Source organism: Prunus mume, linkage group LG8 (genome assembly GCF_029339155.1).
Source record: "Prunus mume cultivar Tortuosa linkage group LG8, ASM2933915v1, whole genome shotgun sequence".
Classification (NCBI taxonomy): Eukaryota; Viridiplantae; Streptophyta; class Magnoliopsida; order Rosales; family Rosaceae; genus Prunus; species Prunus mume.
In genome coordinates this window covers 15885566-15900669 of record NC_142705.1, presented here as the reverse complement: position 1 = coordinate 15900669, position 15104 = coordinate 15885566, and the positions used below count along the sequence as shown (strand labels likewise).

At 42.9% G+C, this 15104-nt stretch overlaps 1 pseudogene; it reads right to left on the bottom strand.

Moving 5' to 3' along the window:
• Nucleotides 1–2193: 2193 nt before the first annotated feature.
• LOC148914834 (uncharacterized) lies at nt 2194–4945 on the bottom strand (annotated as a pseudogene).
• Nucleotides 4946–15104: the final 10159 nt, after the last annotated feature.

The following is a 15104-nucleotide window of genomic DNA, read 5'->3' as shown; positions in this document are numbered from 1 at the left end:
CCAGCAGCCTCTTCGTTTTCTCTCTAGACTTTTCTTTCCTGCAGCAGCTTTTTATTTTGCCTCCTTCAGACTTCTCGCCCCTTATGTGCAGCCCTTTGGTTCCTCTCTGCGTTTTCTCTCCTGCCTCTGTTTCTGCCCTTCTTCCTGCAGCACCTCCTCTTTTTTTTCTGCCCTCTTTTGGTCCCTTTTTATAGACCCAGAGGAACTGACAGAGTGGAGCCAGTTATGGCCTCACGTACTGTGTGGGTGGGAGTAACTTCCCATTGCAGTCACCCCCTCAACGTACATGTTCTGTTACTGCTTTCAGTACGTTAATATTTTCTTTGTAAAATATTAATATTAATTCATTGAGGCCTAAACCAATTTAGTAACAAGCCCACAAAACCATTTTAGCTGAGCCCAACTTTTAAACTCAGGCCAAAATTTAATTTGCTGTCAATGAATTTTTTTATTTCAACAATCACTGCAAACTATCGCTTCTCGGTTCAAGAATCAACCAACAATGTTCTCTATGGAAGACATGTATGACAAATGTGCAATGCAATTGGCTTCAATCTAATATGTTGATTACAATTTTAATTTTAAATTTATAAATATAAATATAGTTGTTTATAAAAACCCAATCACTATTATTGTTCATCAATATAGTCAACTTTTTTGGTGTGTTTAGGGTTGTGTGGTTGTAATGATGAGTTGGGTGTGTTTATATGTTTAAATAGTGCTTGGGTTTTTTTATAATTTCAACCCCCATTTTGGGTGTTTTAGTGAAACTCCCTTTTTTAAATGCTTAAATTTATAATTATAATTCTTTTCAATTATTAACTTGATTTTTATTTTATTTCGTGGGTAGGATATGAATGCAAAAACACTTTTCTTGAATGATAATAAACCTCCGAATAGGCCTTTCAAGTTGTATCATGCTTGGCAAATCTTAAAAAATTGCCCAAAATGGAATGACTGTCTATGAATCTCCCACACAAACATTCAAAGATTCTTCCCATAATGGCAATACAGTCAATTTGGAGGAAGATTAAGATGATGTGGTCATGCCCACTCAAAGGTTGTTGGGAAGAGATAAACAGAAGGATGAAAAAATTAAAGGGAAAAGTGTTGAAGGTTATCTCAACCAAAGTGGAAAGTTCTTGTCTGAATTGGTTCAACAAGGAAATGAGGCAAAGGAATATAGGAGTGAAAGTTAGAGCTCCTACAAGAGCAGCATGCCTATCAAATCCAACAAGATAAGGATGCCAATAAATAGAGGATAAGGCTAGATGCGACGCTAGAAACCCGTCGTGAAAGGTCAAGCATACATTGCAAATGCCTTTTTACGATGGTCTTGTGATGCTTGTTCACGCGACACAACCAGCGGTGTCACAAAGGTTACGATGCTTATTCGACGGTTACATGTCGTGAAAATAATTACAATGGCAAGCGTACAGCGTTGCAACCGTTTCTTCGTTGGATTTAAAAATAATTTTCACACTTTGAACCCGTTGTAATAGTGATAACGATGGCTATTGAATGTTGTAAATACAAATACATATTCAACAAAAACAAGATTTACATCATTTGTTTTTAATATTCACAATAAGAGTAATACACTCACCAAAACTAAAATAACATAGTGTATTATGATATATTCAAGTATTTTTAGTATTACTAACATTAATATAATTAAAAAAAAAAACCATTCATGTATCACTGTTATATTTGATATATTAACTAAACATAAGTAACAATCACGGAAAGAATAATTTAAAGTCAAAGGGCGAACAACATTGTCTCTAAAGTGAATAAACATATTTTTGGTTTCAAATGCCCAAACAAAGTTCACAAGATTATACTAAGAGAATTATGATTGTACAAAACCTGAAAAAAGAAATTTAAAAACCATTAATAAATTATTTTAAAAAATTACAATTTTTCTTGAGTAGCAAATATTTGTGAACATATACCTTTAATGAAAACAATTGCTTCATGCTTTTATGCTTTTGGGTCAAATTGATGTTGCTGTTCACTACTCACACTAAGTCTTCGTTGGTGTAGGCTTGATGCACCTGGAATCTATAACTCACCAATTTATATATATACACACACATAAAAAGTTAGATGGAAATCAATATTAATTAACTCTTCACTGTAATTTATTCTTTATAATAAAGTAAAAAGATATCAAAGTTACACTAAAACATATTATACATGTCCACTTCCGCTTTTGAGTTGGGTTGGCAGACCAACATGAGCTTTCATGAGATGGATTTGCAGAACTGAGATCCTCATACTTGGATGAGATCTCAGTTTAGATTCATAATGAGACTAAGATCATCTATTTTAGATTGTGTTGTCTCTCTAGCTCTTCTCGTATACTATTCTCCTTAATGTCAGAAACTCTTGAAATTTGACCAAACACTTGAGATGGAGTAATACCTGTCCGATACATACAAACATGTCCATGTCCATCAGTCCCATAACTTTAGTAGCTCCTCTCTATAATCCTCGTCTTGTTCATGCTCCTCCCTTTCTTCCAAGTACTGATTGAATTGATTCTATAAAATCATAATGCAATATTGAACTTAGTCAAAAGATACAACATATGCACAACCCCACATATTCGTTTTTTTTTTCTTTTTTGGGTCAATATTCCACATATACTTTTAGAAGAAAAAAAACTACATCATACTTACAATAATATTTGCTCATAGTCAAAAACTTCGCTATCGTCATTCTTTTTTTTATTTTTTCTTGTCAAGCTCAACCGATCTGTTTTCTATCATTTCTCTTCCATCTTAATAACAAAGGAAATTTAACCATGTTAGCAATAAAAATTTCTTTATAATAATGCTGTCAAGTTTGGCCATAGATTTTTTCCTAGATAAAATTAAAATCTGGAAGCAGTGGCGGACCCACAGAGGCGCAAGGAGGAGCACTTGCACCTCCTCTCGCAGAAACTGCGTAGTGCTCACAAGTTCTCATGGTGCCACTGATTTAGCAGATGACAGGTTGCAGAAGTGTTGTTAATGGAGGTTGAGGCACTGCCTCACGAAGGAAGAAGAAGACATAATACCCTAATTTTTCTTTTTCTGAAACGGCATCGTCTGGTTTCATTATGTTTAATGAAACACAGTGTTTCACTAAAATTGGTTTCTAAGCCATTGGAAATACAAAATTGCCCCAATGGGCCCACTACCCAAGTCATATAAAATCATATCGTCACCTACACTAAATCCAAAAAGAAACAACAATAAACTATTGCTTAGCCCAGTTAAAATCAAAATGTTGCCTATTAAAAATTTAGAAATTCTCAATATAATATAATATTTTATTTTGGTCGAAAAATATAATAGAAGATTATACAACAAACAAAAACCCTTTTAGCCCATAATCAATCAATATAATAGATAGTTTTTATGAAATAAAGGTTTTTTTGGTTTTTTTTTTTTTTTTTAAGCTTTAGACTTTTAAATATTGCCCCTCCTTTAAAGAAAGTCTGGATCCGCCGCCACTGCATGCTTAAAAAAAATAAAAATAAGATTAGCACTCTTAACTTATTTTTCACTTTAGCAAAAGAAGTACGACCGATCCTATGAGGGGCACTTCTTAGTGCACAATGAGCCTTATTTGCTTTAGAACATCCCTACAATATGATTAATTCAGTCAACATTCATTACTACTATAAACTCAGTAATTGTATCTTATGTCTATGTACCTTAACATCAGGTAGACCCCAATACTTTACAAGTATCTTCCATTGGTCTGTAGGGACTTGAGCCGGAGTGATGGCTAAACGCTCTTCATTGGTCTCATATTTGGTAAGTCGACATTTCCAATCTCCCCATCTATTACCAACTACCTTTAAGCAATGGGATCTATATGCGTAAGGGACATCTGTGTTATCCTACAATTAATAGATAGTAACCAGTAAAAAAAAATTAGTGTTTTGTTGTTTATCTGCACATCTTTCCAAATGTCATCTAATATATGATCAGGCATACCATTCCATGAAACTTTTGTCAGAGAGACCTTTCGGGCATTTCATGCTATAACTCCCATTTGTGTACTAAACTTTTGTGCATTTTCTTCTTATTGGCTTCCATTTCCATTTAGTATCAAAATCAATGTGCAATTTTGTTCTAGTCCCCTACTCAGCAATAGAACAAGCAGCACTCCGACTATTGATGGTAGGCTCAATTTCACCTAGAGTAAAACATTCAATATGATTTTAATGATGAAATAAATCACCAAATAAAGCAAAAAACAATGGTTGTTTGGCCATAATAACCTATTTCATTTGATGGCGTTATCAAAGGCTTGTCCTCATGACTAGGAGTAGACAAATTGGGGTGACATTGTTGTGTCTCTAATTGAGACTGTCTGTCTCACAATTGATGCTTGTTGTTGATATTGAACCGATATAGATGATCGCTTGTGAACCGACACAGATGGTAGGTTGAGGCCGCCTAGATACAACAAGTTGAGGTTGACTCGAAATTGATCCATCTAGCTGAGATGATCGTGCTTGTGATCTACTCTTTTTAGCTCTCACAGGAGATGTGGAATCAATTCCTCCATTGATTGTTCTCTTACTCTCTTGAGGGCCATAATCTATTGCAATAAGAAAAAAAAAAACATAATGATTCCGCTTAAAAGAATTGACATGTATAACCAATTACACGTTCAAACAAAAAATAAAAAACCAATTATCTGTAAAAGCCTGCATACTCCATATATAGTTTGTTGTTCTTACGTCTTAAATATATATATTTATACATATAGACAAGCTAGCATTATATAGAAGAGTAACTACTAGAATTATTGATGAATATTGTATTATAATAATTAGAAAAAGTCAGCAATAAACAATGTCAATAAACTATTTGAAGAAAGGCATTGATAAGTATTCTCACTCACATTCTTCCATCTCAGCTTCTTCTGTCGAAACATTCATGTCTACTATCATTCCATCTACCCCTTCCCTCACCCAACCACCCAACCAACATCTTCATCATTCAAATAAATAATTTCGTCCAATTGCTGGGGTGCATATAATTCAACTTGAGGCACCATCGCCGGACTGTGATAAGAATCTTTGGAATACATATCAAATAGATCTCTAACAGTCATATTAAGAACAACATACCAATCTGGATCCACTAGGTCTTGTACATAACAAACTTGTTTTGCTCACAGCTAAGATGAAAGGCTCATCCCTATTGCATTATCTCTCAGATAATCTTATTAAAATTCACTAACGTGAATTTAAACTCATCTTCTTTCACTCCACCAAGACCATTAACCCAATCACAATTGAACAAAATAAATTTCATGGCATTGGTATATCGAATCTCAACCACATCTTTCAACACACCATAAAAGATGACATCACCTAAGCGAGGATTATTGTCCCTAGCACTTGCATAACTCATAGTGTCTGCTTTCAAAACAACCCCAGAATTTTGAGTGGTTCTATTTTTTCAGTTTTTTTCATACTAAATTTGGAGCCATTAATTACATATCCTTTTGAATTTTGTGCAAATTGTTTGGACCATTTGCCAAATTGATAATTTCTTCAGAAAATACAGCATTGGTGGTTTGCATTTGTGTCTGAACCTATATAATATCATTATAAGAAGTCAAATGGGAAACAACTTTGATTTAATATATCTATATATTAACTATACAAATGTAATAATTTAAAATACTTACATAAGTTTTAAACCATATATGAAAGGTCTCATTATGAACTTCTCTAATATAATGATTTGCTCATCGAGGCATTTCCCGTGCAAGTATTTCAAGGTGTTGGCTGTGTACATGAATGTTATTATTTAAAAAATGAATTAAGAAGAATTCAAGATAAGAAAAATAACTATACTTTGACTTACTCAAATAGTATGATTTAAGACTGGGTTCTGTGTTTTACCTCCTTTAGTTATAGGACGACCAAAGTCACTACCACCATCATCACTACAAGCTGGTCTATTAAGTTTCGGTTCCACTTTATTTAAGTACAGTATGCAAAAATTCATGCATTCTTCCATCAAGTACCCTTTAGCAATTGAGGCCTCAGGACGGGCATGATTACGAACATAACGTATAAGTGTTAACAGATACCTATAAGAAAAATAATTAATTTCAAATCTAATTAAAATAATTAAAAAGTACAGCTGCATGTTTACATATCTCTCAATAAGATACATCCATCGAAATTGGACTGCTCCAAGAATCAATGCTTCCTCACCAGATGGATGCAAATGCTCCATTACACTCAAGAAGGACATGGAAATATATTCTCCATACGGCAAAGTGTATGCACAACCCGATCTTGATTTTTTTCCAAATCGATGGTAAGTTCACTTTGAGCAAAGTTGTCTAAAGAAATTGGTGAACTCGATTAATGCTTCAACAACATGCTCGCAAAGCTCTACGTGCCGCTATAGGAAGTAATTGCTACATTAGTATATGATGATCGTGGCTCTTAAGACCGAAAATAGTACTTTCCTTTAGCTGTACACGTCGAGAAATATTGGAAGAATAACCATCGAGTACTTTTACTTCCTTCAATACTTTTAAGAACACATCTTTATTTTCCCTATTCATAGTAAAACATGTAGGAAGTAAGTATGCCTTATTAGAACCACGTTCTTATGGGTGTAATGGTTGCCTTATTCCCCATTCTTGTAAATCATGTCTAGCCTGTAAGTCATCCTTGGTTTTTTTAGCAACACCTAACACTGTCCATAGGATATTTTCGGAACAATTCTTCTCAATGTACATGATATCGAGATTATGATGAATCAGATTATGCTCCCAATGTAATACCTAGAAAAAATATACTTCTTTTCTTCCAAGAGGAACCATCATTATTCTTCTCAACTTCATGTCATTTCCTTTGTCGATGTTTTCTTTCTTGTACTCAACAAGACTTTTGCAATTGTCTTTAACATCGACTTAGAAAGTTTCTAATGGTGCATGTCCTCATTCTCATGTGCCATCAAAAGGCACTCTATCTTTTGAAACCTATGACTCAGAGGTAAAATGGTCGATGACTCATGTAATAATACTGGGAGCAATTTCGTCCCACTAGAATATCGCCTAAGATTCCTCGTCTTCTCCACTTCTCTTTCTCCCTGCAAAACAGATCGGGTTAAAAGGACCACACCCGGGGGGTGTTGGCCAAAGGCCCTCCGATGCCTAAGGTAGGTATTTCAAGGAAAACCCGAGGCCGAGCTGTGTGTGGGGCTGATCCTTGTCGAGAGAGAAAGAAAGTGGTGGCTAGGGTTTGTGAGAAATAATTTCTGCAGAGTTTCAGTAGGAATTTAGACGTACCTTGACCTTTGTGCGTAGCCAAGTATTTATAATGGTCTCCGAGATTAGGGTTTCAGAGGAATAATTCCATAGATGGAAGGGAATTATTCCTCCCCTATTTGGAATTGATTTGATTAATTAGGGATTTGATTTATTATGGTAAATCAAATCCCTAATCGTGGTAGGTATCAGATCAAATCCTAATTTAATTAGGTAACTCCTCATTTAATTGGGAATTGGGGAGGAATCAAATCAATTCCCAACTTAATTAGGTAATTCTCAATTTAATTGCGTAACTCCCAATTAAATTGAGTAACTCCCAATTAGGTTGAGTAATCCACAATTAGGTCAAATAATCCCCAAATGGAAGGAATTATTTGACCTAGGGTATGATTTAATTCGGTTCCCACAAATGCCCCCAAGCTTCTGCATGGCACGTGGTGGCATGTAGGAGATGTGAATTGTTTGTGGCCGTCCACAGAATCGGGCTTCCTCCTTGGATTTGGGCTCCTGAATGGAGGAGGCTTTTGACTTGCCAACTGGTCTTTGACTTGGGCTGTCCAGCTATAACTGGGCCGGAGGCAGCCGGCTTGTCGCCGAGCAGTGGCGCTGGGTCGCTTATTTGTGGTTGATCCAAACTATCAATTCCTTTCTTGTGTCACGAACTAGGAACAATATGAGTCAAGGCGATCATGTGTGGAGCACGGACATGTTGAAGTCACGCGCGATGGGGGGGAGGTTGGCGACGGTCCGCCATTCCTCTCACCCATCGTGATGGTAAGTTGCATCCCTTTGATCTGCCACACCGCCATGGAATTGTTTGCTGTGTTTGACTGACTGCCTCATGCTTGTAGAAAATGACATCCACAAGAAGCTCGATCTCGCCTGTATACCTACCAATGTTCATCAAGCTTTGAACGCCCTGCCTGTTCTCGTGGATTGCGCCGTTGCCGAGTGAACATCGAAGGAGGTCGATGGTCCGCCCTGAGCCAAGATATTGAAAGATGGGAGCCGCATGGCTGACCTAGATGATCGCCAGCTGATGAGAAGTCTCACCAAGCTTCTCATTCTTCCATGAGCAAGTCTTCCGTAGGGTCTCGCTTGTCGGGAATGTCCCTATGGGAGTTGCTTCTTCATCCGCCAGATCAAGCGCCTCGCCAGACGAACAAGAAGAAGATCAATGACATGGAGGTCCGGACATTCGTCGTATCCGCCGAATTCCAAACCCATGATCTACCCCGCGAGGAGGCCTGAGAAGCGTGGTTTGAGCCGCCAGCCGATCTTAGGATCAAACCGAGAGGACTGTACATCTGTCTAGCAATCACGACTCGCTCGCAAAGCCACGAATACCAAGCGCGAGTCACCTCAATGTTGTGTTACGCCAAGAGAGCTAAAGAGTCGCCCGCCGAGCAAAGAGTCCTGCTGCACGAACCACCGATCCGTGGTTGGTGATAGCCCGCCGGTCAAGTTCGACAATCATGTTGAAGCCACTGAGCCATCCAAGCATGAGATTGCTGCACGCGCATAAGCCGATATTCGAATGCGGTGAATAGCTCCTTGCCCTCTCGAACATGAAGACGGTAAGGCTTTATCTTGACTCCGCCCCGCTCAAAGTGAGCATAGCAATGTTGTGGATGCGTATAGCTGAAGAGCGATAGCAGATGAAGTGCAATGGAGGAAGACAACTCCCAAGGTGGCGACGATGGTTAGTTATATATGCGAGCAGCAGTGAGGCCGCTAAGCAGATGGTGCTAGTTGGTTGTTATGGAATTTTCGCTTGTCTTTCAAACTTCAATTATATCTTGTAAGTGTACGTCCGAGACATAACACTTGGAGAGATTCCATTGAATTTGTACTGTGAAGTAGAAGCCCCCATACGGAGGGTTCGCCGTCGTGTGCGATGTCGGGGACATGACGCTTGAAAAGACTCCATGAAGTTTGTACTCGAAGAGTAGCTTGTCTTCAGTGGAGGTGAGACTTGTCGCCTACGAGCGTATGTCAGGGACACAATGCTCGAATTAAAAAGATTCCATTGAGTTTGTGCTTCGCGGGGCGTACTTTGTCACAATGGAGATGAGGCTTGTCGCCGCGAGAGTATGTCGTGATACAACGCCAAAATGACTCCATTGAGTTTGTGCTTCAAAGCGTTTGTCTGCAATGGAGATGAGGCTTGTTGCTCGCGAGCGATGTCGTACACAACATCAAAAAGACTCCATTGAGTTTGTGCCGTGGGAGCAAATTGTCGCAATGGAGATGAGGCTTGTCGCTCATGAGCGTATGTCGTGACACAATGCTCAAAAGACTCCATTGAGTTTGTGCTTCAGGAGCAGCTTGTCTCAATGGAGATGAGGTTTAGCCGTCATGAGCGGTATGTCGTGACACAACGCTCAAAAGACTCCATTGAGTTTGTGCTTCGGGAGCAGCTTGTCCAGAATGGAGATGAGGCTTAGTCGTCGCGAGCGTATGTCGTGACACAACGCCAAAAGACTCCATTGAGTTTGTGCTCGAAGTAACACCTCCGCACGGAGATGAGGTTTACGTCATGAGCGTATGCCATGGACAACGTCAAAAGACTCCATTGAGTTTGTGCCGTGAAGCAGCCTGTCGCAATGGAGATGAGGCTTGCGCCGCGAGCGTATGTCGGGACACAACGCCAAAAGACTCCATTGAGTTTGTGCCGCGGAAACCGGCTCGCAATGGAGATGAGGCTTGTCGTCATGAGCGTATGTCGTGACACAACGCCAAAAGACTCCATTGAGTTTGTGTTTCGTGAAGCACCTGTTTACACAGAGATGAGGCTTGTTGCCTGCGAGCGATGTCGTGACACAACGCTCAAAAGACTCCATTGAGTTTAGGCTTCAGAAGGCACCGTCTACAATGGAGATGAGTTTGCCGTCGCCATGTGTATGTTCGTAAGACATAATGCTCAAAAAGTACTTCATTGAAAAGCTTGCTCTGTATTGATGTTGGTGTGAATACATCGCTTTATTGAATAAAGGAAATTGACAACAAAGGTAACATCAAAAGTAGTTCATCTTTAATGGAAGTACAGAGGCTCGCTCGCTAGCTACCAGTCGATAGCTTAAGAGTTTCATGGATAGTATCTTCAAGGTGGACATTCCATTGTCTCGGAATTTCTCTTCCTTCTAAAGTATCAAGGGTGTAACTTCCTCTGCCCCTAGATCGGCTAATCACGTAGGCCTTCAGCTGGGCTTATCTTCTTTGACCTTGCCTTGGTGCCGGATGAAAGTTTTTCTAAGCACAAGGTCTCCAGCCGAACTGGTCGATCTTGGCCTTCTTGTTGTAGTAGGACGCCAATCGCTGGTAGGCGCAACTCGAACAATGGCATTTTTCGTTTTTCTTCGAGCGTATCAAGGTTGACTTTCATCCGCTTGCGCTTGGTCAAGACCGCCACCTCAATGCTCATGAAGGGACTGTGTGGGGAATGATTGCTTCGCCCCATAGGCCAGGAAATGGTGTTCTCCGCCGATCTCTTTGGTCGTGCGATAAGCCCATAGGACTCTCGGATACCGTCGACCCATTTTCCTTCTGCGCCTTCCAGTCTTTTCTTTAGGCAGTCTAGCACTATCTTGTTGGATGCCTCTGCTTGGCCATTGCCTTGCGGGTATCGGGGTGTTGACAGGTGTTGTTTGATGCCATACTCGCAAAGAATGCGTGACCGCCCGCCACGAACCTGTACCATTGTCGGTGACTATCGATTGCGCAATCATCGCAAATAATGTTCTTCCGCATGAACCGCTCAACATCGCCTCTTGGTAGAAGATAAAGCCTCGCCTCGATCCATTTGGTGAAGTAATCGGCAACGATCATCATCTCTTTGTTGGCAAAGCCGCCGGCATAGGTCCCACCAAGTCAATGGCCATGGACTGCTCGCTGATGGTATTCTCGCCGGTGTCGTGGACCGCTTGTAGCGCTGGGCATCGATCACATCTTCGAGCATACCCGGAGTCTTGGGCGATGGTAAATGAATATTTATGCCGAGCCTTCTCGAGCGCGATCCGCCTCAACTGCGATTTCCACATTCTCCGTCGTGTATCTTGGCAGAACCTCAGCGCTTGTGGGTACTTGATGCAAGTGAGATGAGGCCCGTAGTATGATCTGCTGATAAGCATGTCGCCTTCATGTAGTATCTTGCACCGCTTGATTTTTCTCGCCCGACTTGTCCTTGCAGGTTTTCATTCACTAGGTAGTCAATAATCGGGTCTTGCACCGGATCTCATCGATTCGTGATCAGTCCTACGTCCTTTCTATGCTAGGTCGGTCAAGGTGCTCGACCGATAGAACGTCAATCGGGTTATCCATCACGATCCTAAGCTTGCTAGTGCATCCGCGCGGCGCCGCTTCTCTCGCCTCGGGAACTTGGCCGATGGTGAAGGTGGGAAACGCTTCAACAACTCTTGAACTTTGTCAAGGTACAAGATCATCCTGTGCTTCGCCATGTATTCTCGAGGCTTGACTTGTGATCACCGGGAATCTCAGTAGATGTCCGTGTTTTTGATTGATAGCCCTTGCTAAGCCGCAGCCGAGCAACGCTCGCATCGCCTCGTTGTTTGAAGCCAGCCAAGCGTGATAGCTTGTCAACAGTTCCATCCGGGGTGGTGATGACGACGACCGCTGCGCTTCCAGCCTTTACGTTCGACGCCCATCTACGCCGCGAACCGCCATATGTCTCTCGTTGGTCGTTGATGAGGCCTTGTCCCGCCTCGAACTTTCCTTCTTTTGCCGACCACTCTTCTTCGGCCGATGGGTGAATGCCGCAACAAAGTGCACTAAGCTTGAGCTATCAGCCTTGGCGGTAGAGGAGGTCGATTGGCTTAGCTCTATAGCCCACTTCATGAGTCGTCATGAGAAGCATCAGGGCTGTGGAGGATTGATCTCAAAGGAAAGCTCGGTCATACGATGACTCGGTGAGCTTGGTAATAAGGTCGCAGTTTTCGCGCAGAAACCACAAGGGCCAAAATGAGCTTTCCACTTCGTAACGAGTCTACGCATCGAGGAGAGCTTTTGGCGTGTAGAATATCGGATGTTGGGCCCCAAGTTCTTCTCGAATGAGAGCTGAGCTGACGGCCGAGTTGGACAACTTGCCAGTACGAACAAGTCTTCACGAGGCCCGGCTTTGAGAGCAAGGAGGTGAAGTAAGGTAGGTCTTTAGATTCAGCTACTTACTCTTCGTCCCATTTGTCTTTTTGTCCTTTCTTCAAAGCTTTGAAGAATGGTCTGCCTTGTCTGTAGACTTTGAGAGGAATCTGCTACGCACGCTCGCCTGCCAGCTTTGTATCTCCTTCAGCGTGGAAGTACTTCATCTCGAGAATGGCTTTGATTTGTGGCGGGTGTGCCTCGATACCTCGTTCGTCTACCAAGTACCCTAGGAACCGGCCGGATGATACACCGAACGCATTTACTTGGATTCGAGCTTCATGCGATATTGGCGGAGATAAGTTTTGAGCGCCTCGGTGAGGTTTTTGAGGTGGTCTGCGCCGGCAGGGGCCAGCTTGGGTTAACTTATATCGTCCACGTACACCTCCATGGTTCTGCCGATCTGCTCCTTGAAAATTTTATTCACGAGCCTTGGTAGGTTGTCGCCGGCGCTTCTTGACACCCCAAAGGGCATGACCCATGCATGAGTCCCTCTCTTTCGATGATGAAAGAGGTCTTAGCTTGTCATCATCGTATATCATAATTTGATTATAGCGAGTAAGCATCCATGGTGAGACACGGTTTGGTTGGTTGCGAAGTTGAATCCACAGGAGTCGATTCTCAAAGGCGATGGGGAAGTTGTCTTTAGGGCACGCCGTTGAGTCCTGTAATCAGCGCATACTCCCATTTTCCCTTTCTTGTTTTGCCACGTAACAACGTTAGCCGCCATTCCGGATAGGAGACCTCTTCAATGAAACCGCGCCTAGAAGCTTGATCGGGCCAATGATCGCGACCCGCTCGGGAGCAAAGTTGCGTCTCTTCTGCACCACCGGGCTTGCTAGCGCGCGGGACATGGAGCCGATGGCGGATGATATTTGGGTCAATGCCGGGCATGTCAGATGGTGACCATGCGAACATGTCTTTGTTGTTCGGAGGAAGATGGTCAGCTCCATCTTCTCGTCGCAGGCTTAGGCGCGAGCCGATCCGCGCTCTTATGCTGGTGGTGAGGATCGGGGTACTAACTCAACGTCTTCCTCGGAGGCTTCCAACCTTCTTCAAGGGAGCCTTCCAGCGGATTCCTCATCTCGATCCTTCTTGGTTGAATTTCTGCGCGAGCCGATCTGCCTCCTTCTCGTGATCGGGCGTGATCGGGATCGGGTACTACCTCAGCGCTTCCTCGGGCTTCAACCTTCTTCAAGGAGCCTTAAGGCGTAGATTCCCGCGTCTCGATCCTTCTTGTTCGGATTACGCACGAGCCGTCTGCGCCTCTTTGTCCGGCTGTAGTCGATCGGGAGTACTAACTCAACGCTTCCTCGGGCCTTCCAACCTTCTTCAAGGGGTAGCCTTCCGTGGATTCCTCGCGATCCTCGGTTCCTTAACGCTATTGTGAGGCAACTTAGAACTCTCCTTCCTTTCGGGTTTGCTTGTTCGCTATGCGCTTCTGCCTTCGCTGGCGCTTGGCATTCTTGGTGTGGCTGCATTGCTTGCTCTTCTTGAGCCCTTGGGCGGTGCATCTCCTTGCCATGGCTTGGTCACCGTTGATCTGCCGATCCCGCCCCGAGATGGGATAGCGGATATTCGATGTAGAGCAGATGTGACGGCCTCGATCTTGCTGATCCATAGTCGGCCCAAGATTCCGTTGTAGGGGGAAACCCGTCGATGACCATGAAGGTCCGTGGAGCGCACTCAGGGGTGAGTGGACATCCAAGTCGATCGTTCCAATAGTGATTGATGTGGCCCCATTGAAGCCGGTGGAGCGATCTGGCAAGTTTGCTAATCTTGGGCTCGAACCCCATCTGTTGGATAACAGATAGTTGCAGGATGTTGGCCGCCGCTTCATCTACATGAACTCGCTCGATCACAGCTTGTTCAATTTGGATGCAGATGACTAGGGCGTCATTATGTGGCAGGTCAAGCCCGATCAAGTCCTTCTTCCGAAGCCGATGATAGGTGTATCCCCAACAGCTGGTACTCCCGTTGTGACTTGGGAGACATAAGTTGCCTGCGCGATCTTTCTCTTGCGCTCCTTGGTGGTCAGCCCGGACTCTTGGGAGTCGGCTAGAATGGTGTTGATTCGAATGACCTTTTGGGGAGGTTCGCAGCTACATCACGATCCTCGATCTGCTGGATAGCCTTCTTTGCAACGAACTCTGTGCAATGGCCCTCTCTGACCAGCTCCTCAAGGTGCCTTTTCCAAGCGTTGCAGTTGTTGGTGTAATGACCGTGCTCCCCGTGGAATGCGCAGTATTTGCTGGTGTCTCTTTTAGAGGGGTCTCCTTTCATGGGTGGTGGTCTCCTCACCCACGGCTTGTCCTTCACCTGAGCTAGGATCTGGTTGATTGGGATAGCGAATTCAGTGAAGGTCCCTGTTTCTGAGCTTTCCTCTTGGGGCCGCGATCTGCGCTTATCTCGGCCTTTTGCTCGAACTTGTTGCTCTTTTGGCTTGCCTGCTTCGTCGGGTGGTCAACTTGCTTGCTAGCTTTCTTTGCGCGATACGATCATCGTCCCCAAAGTGCGTAGCGCTCTGCCGAAACACTTCGCCAAGGTTTGACTTGGAGTTATGGCCGCCCCGGTATAGCTCGTGCTCGGTTGGCAAGCCCTTCTTGAAAGCCGAGGACTCGTCTCGTAGTCTCGAGTTGGCC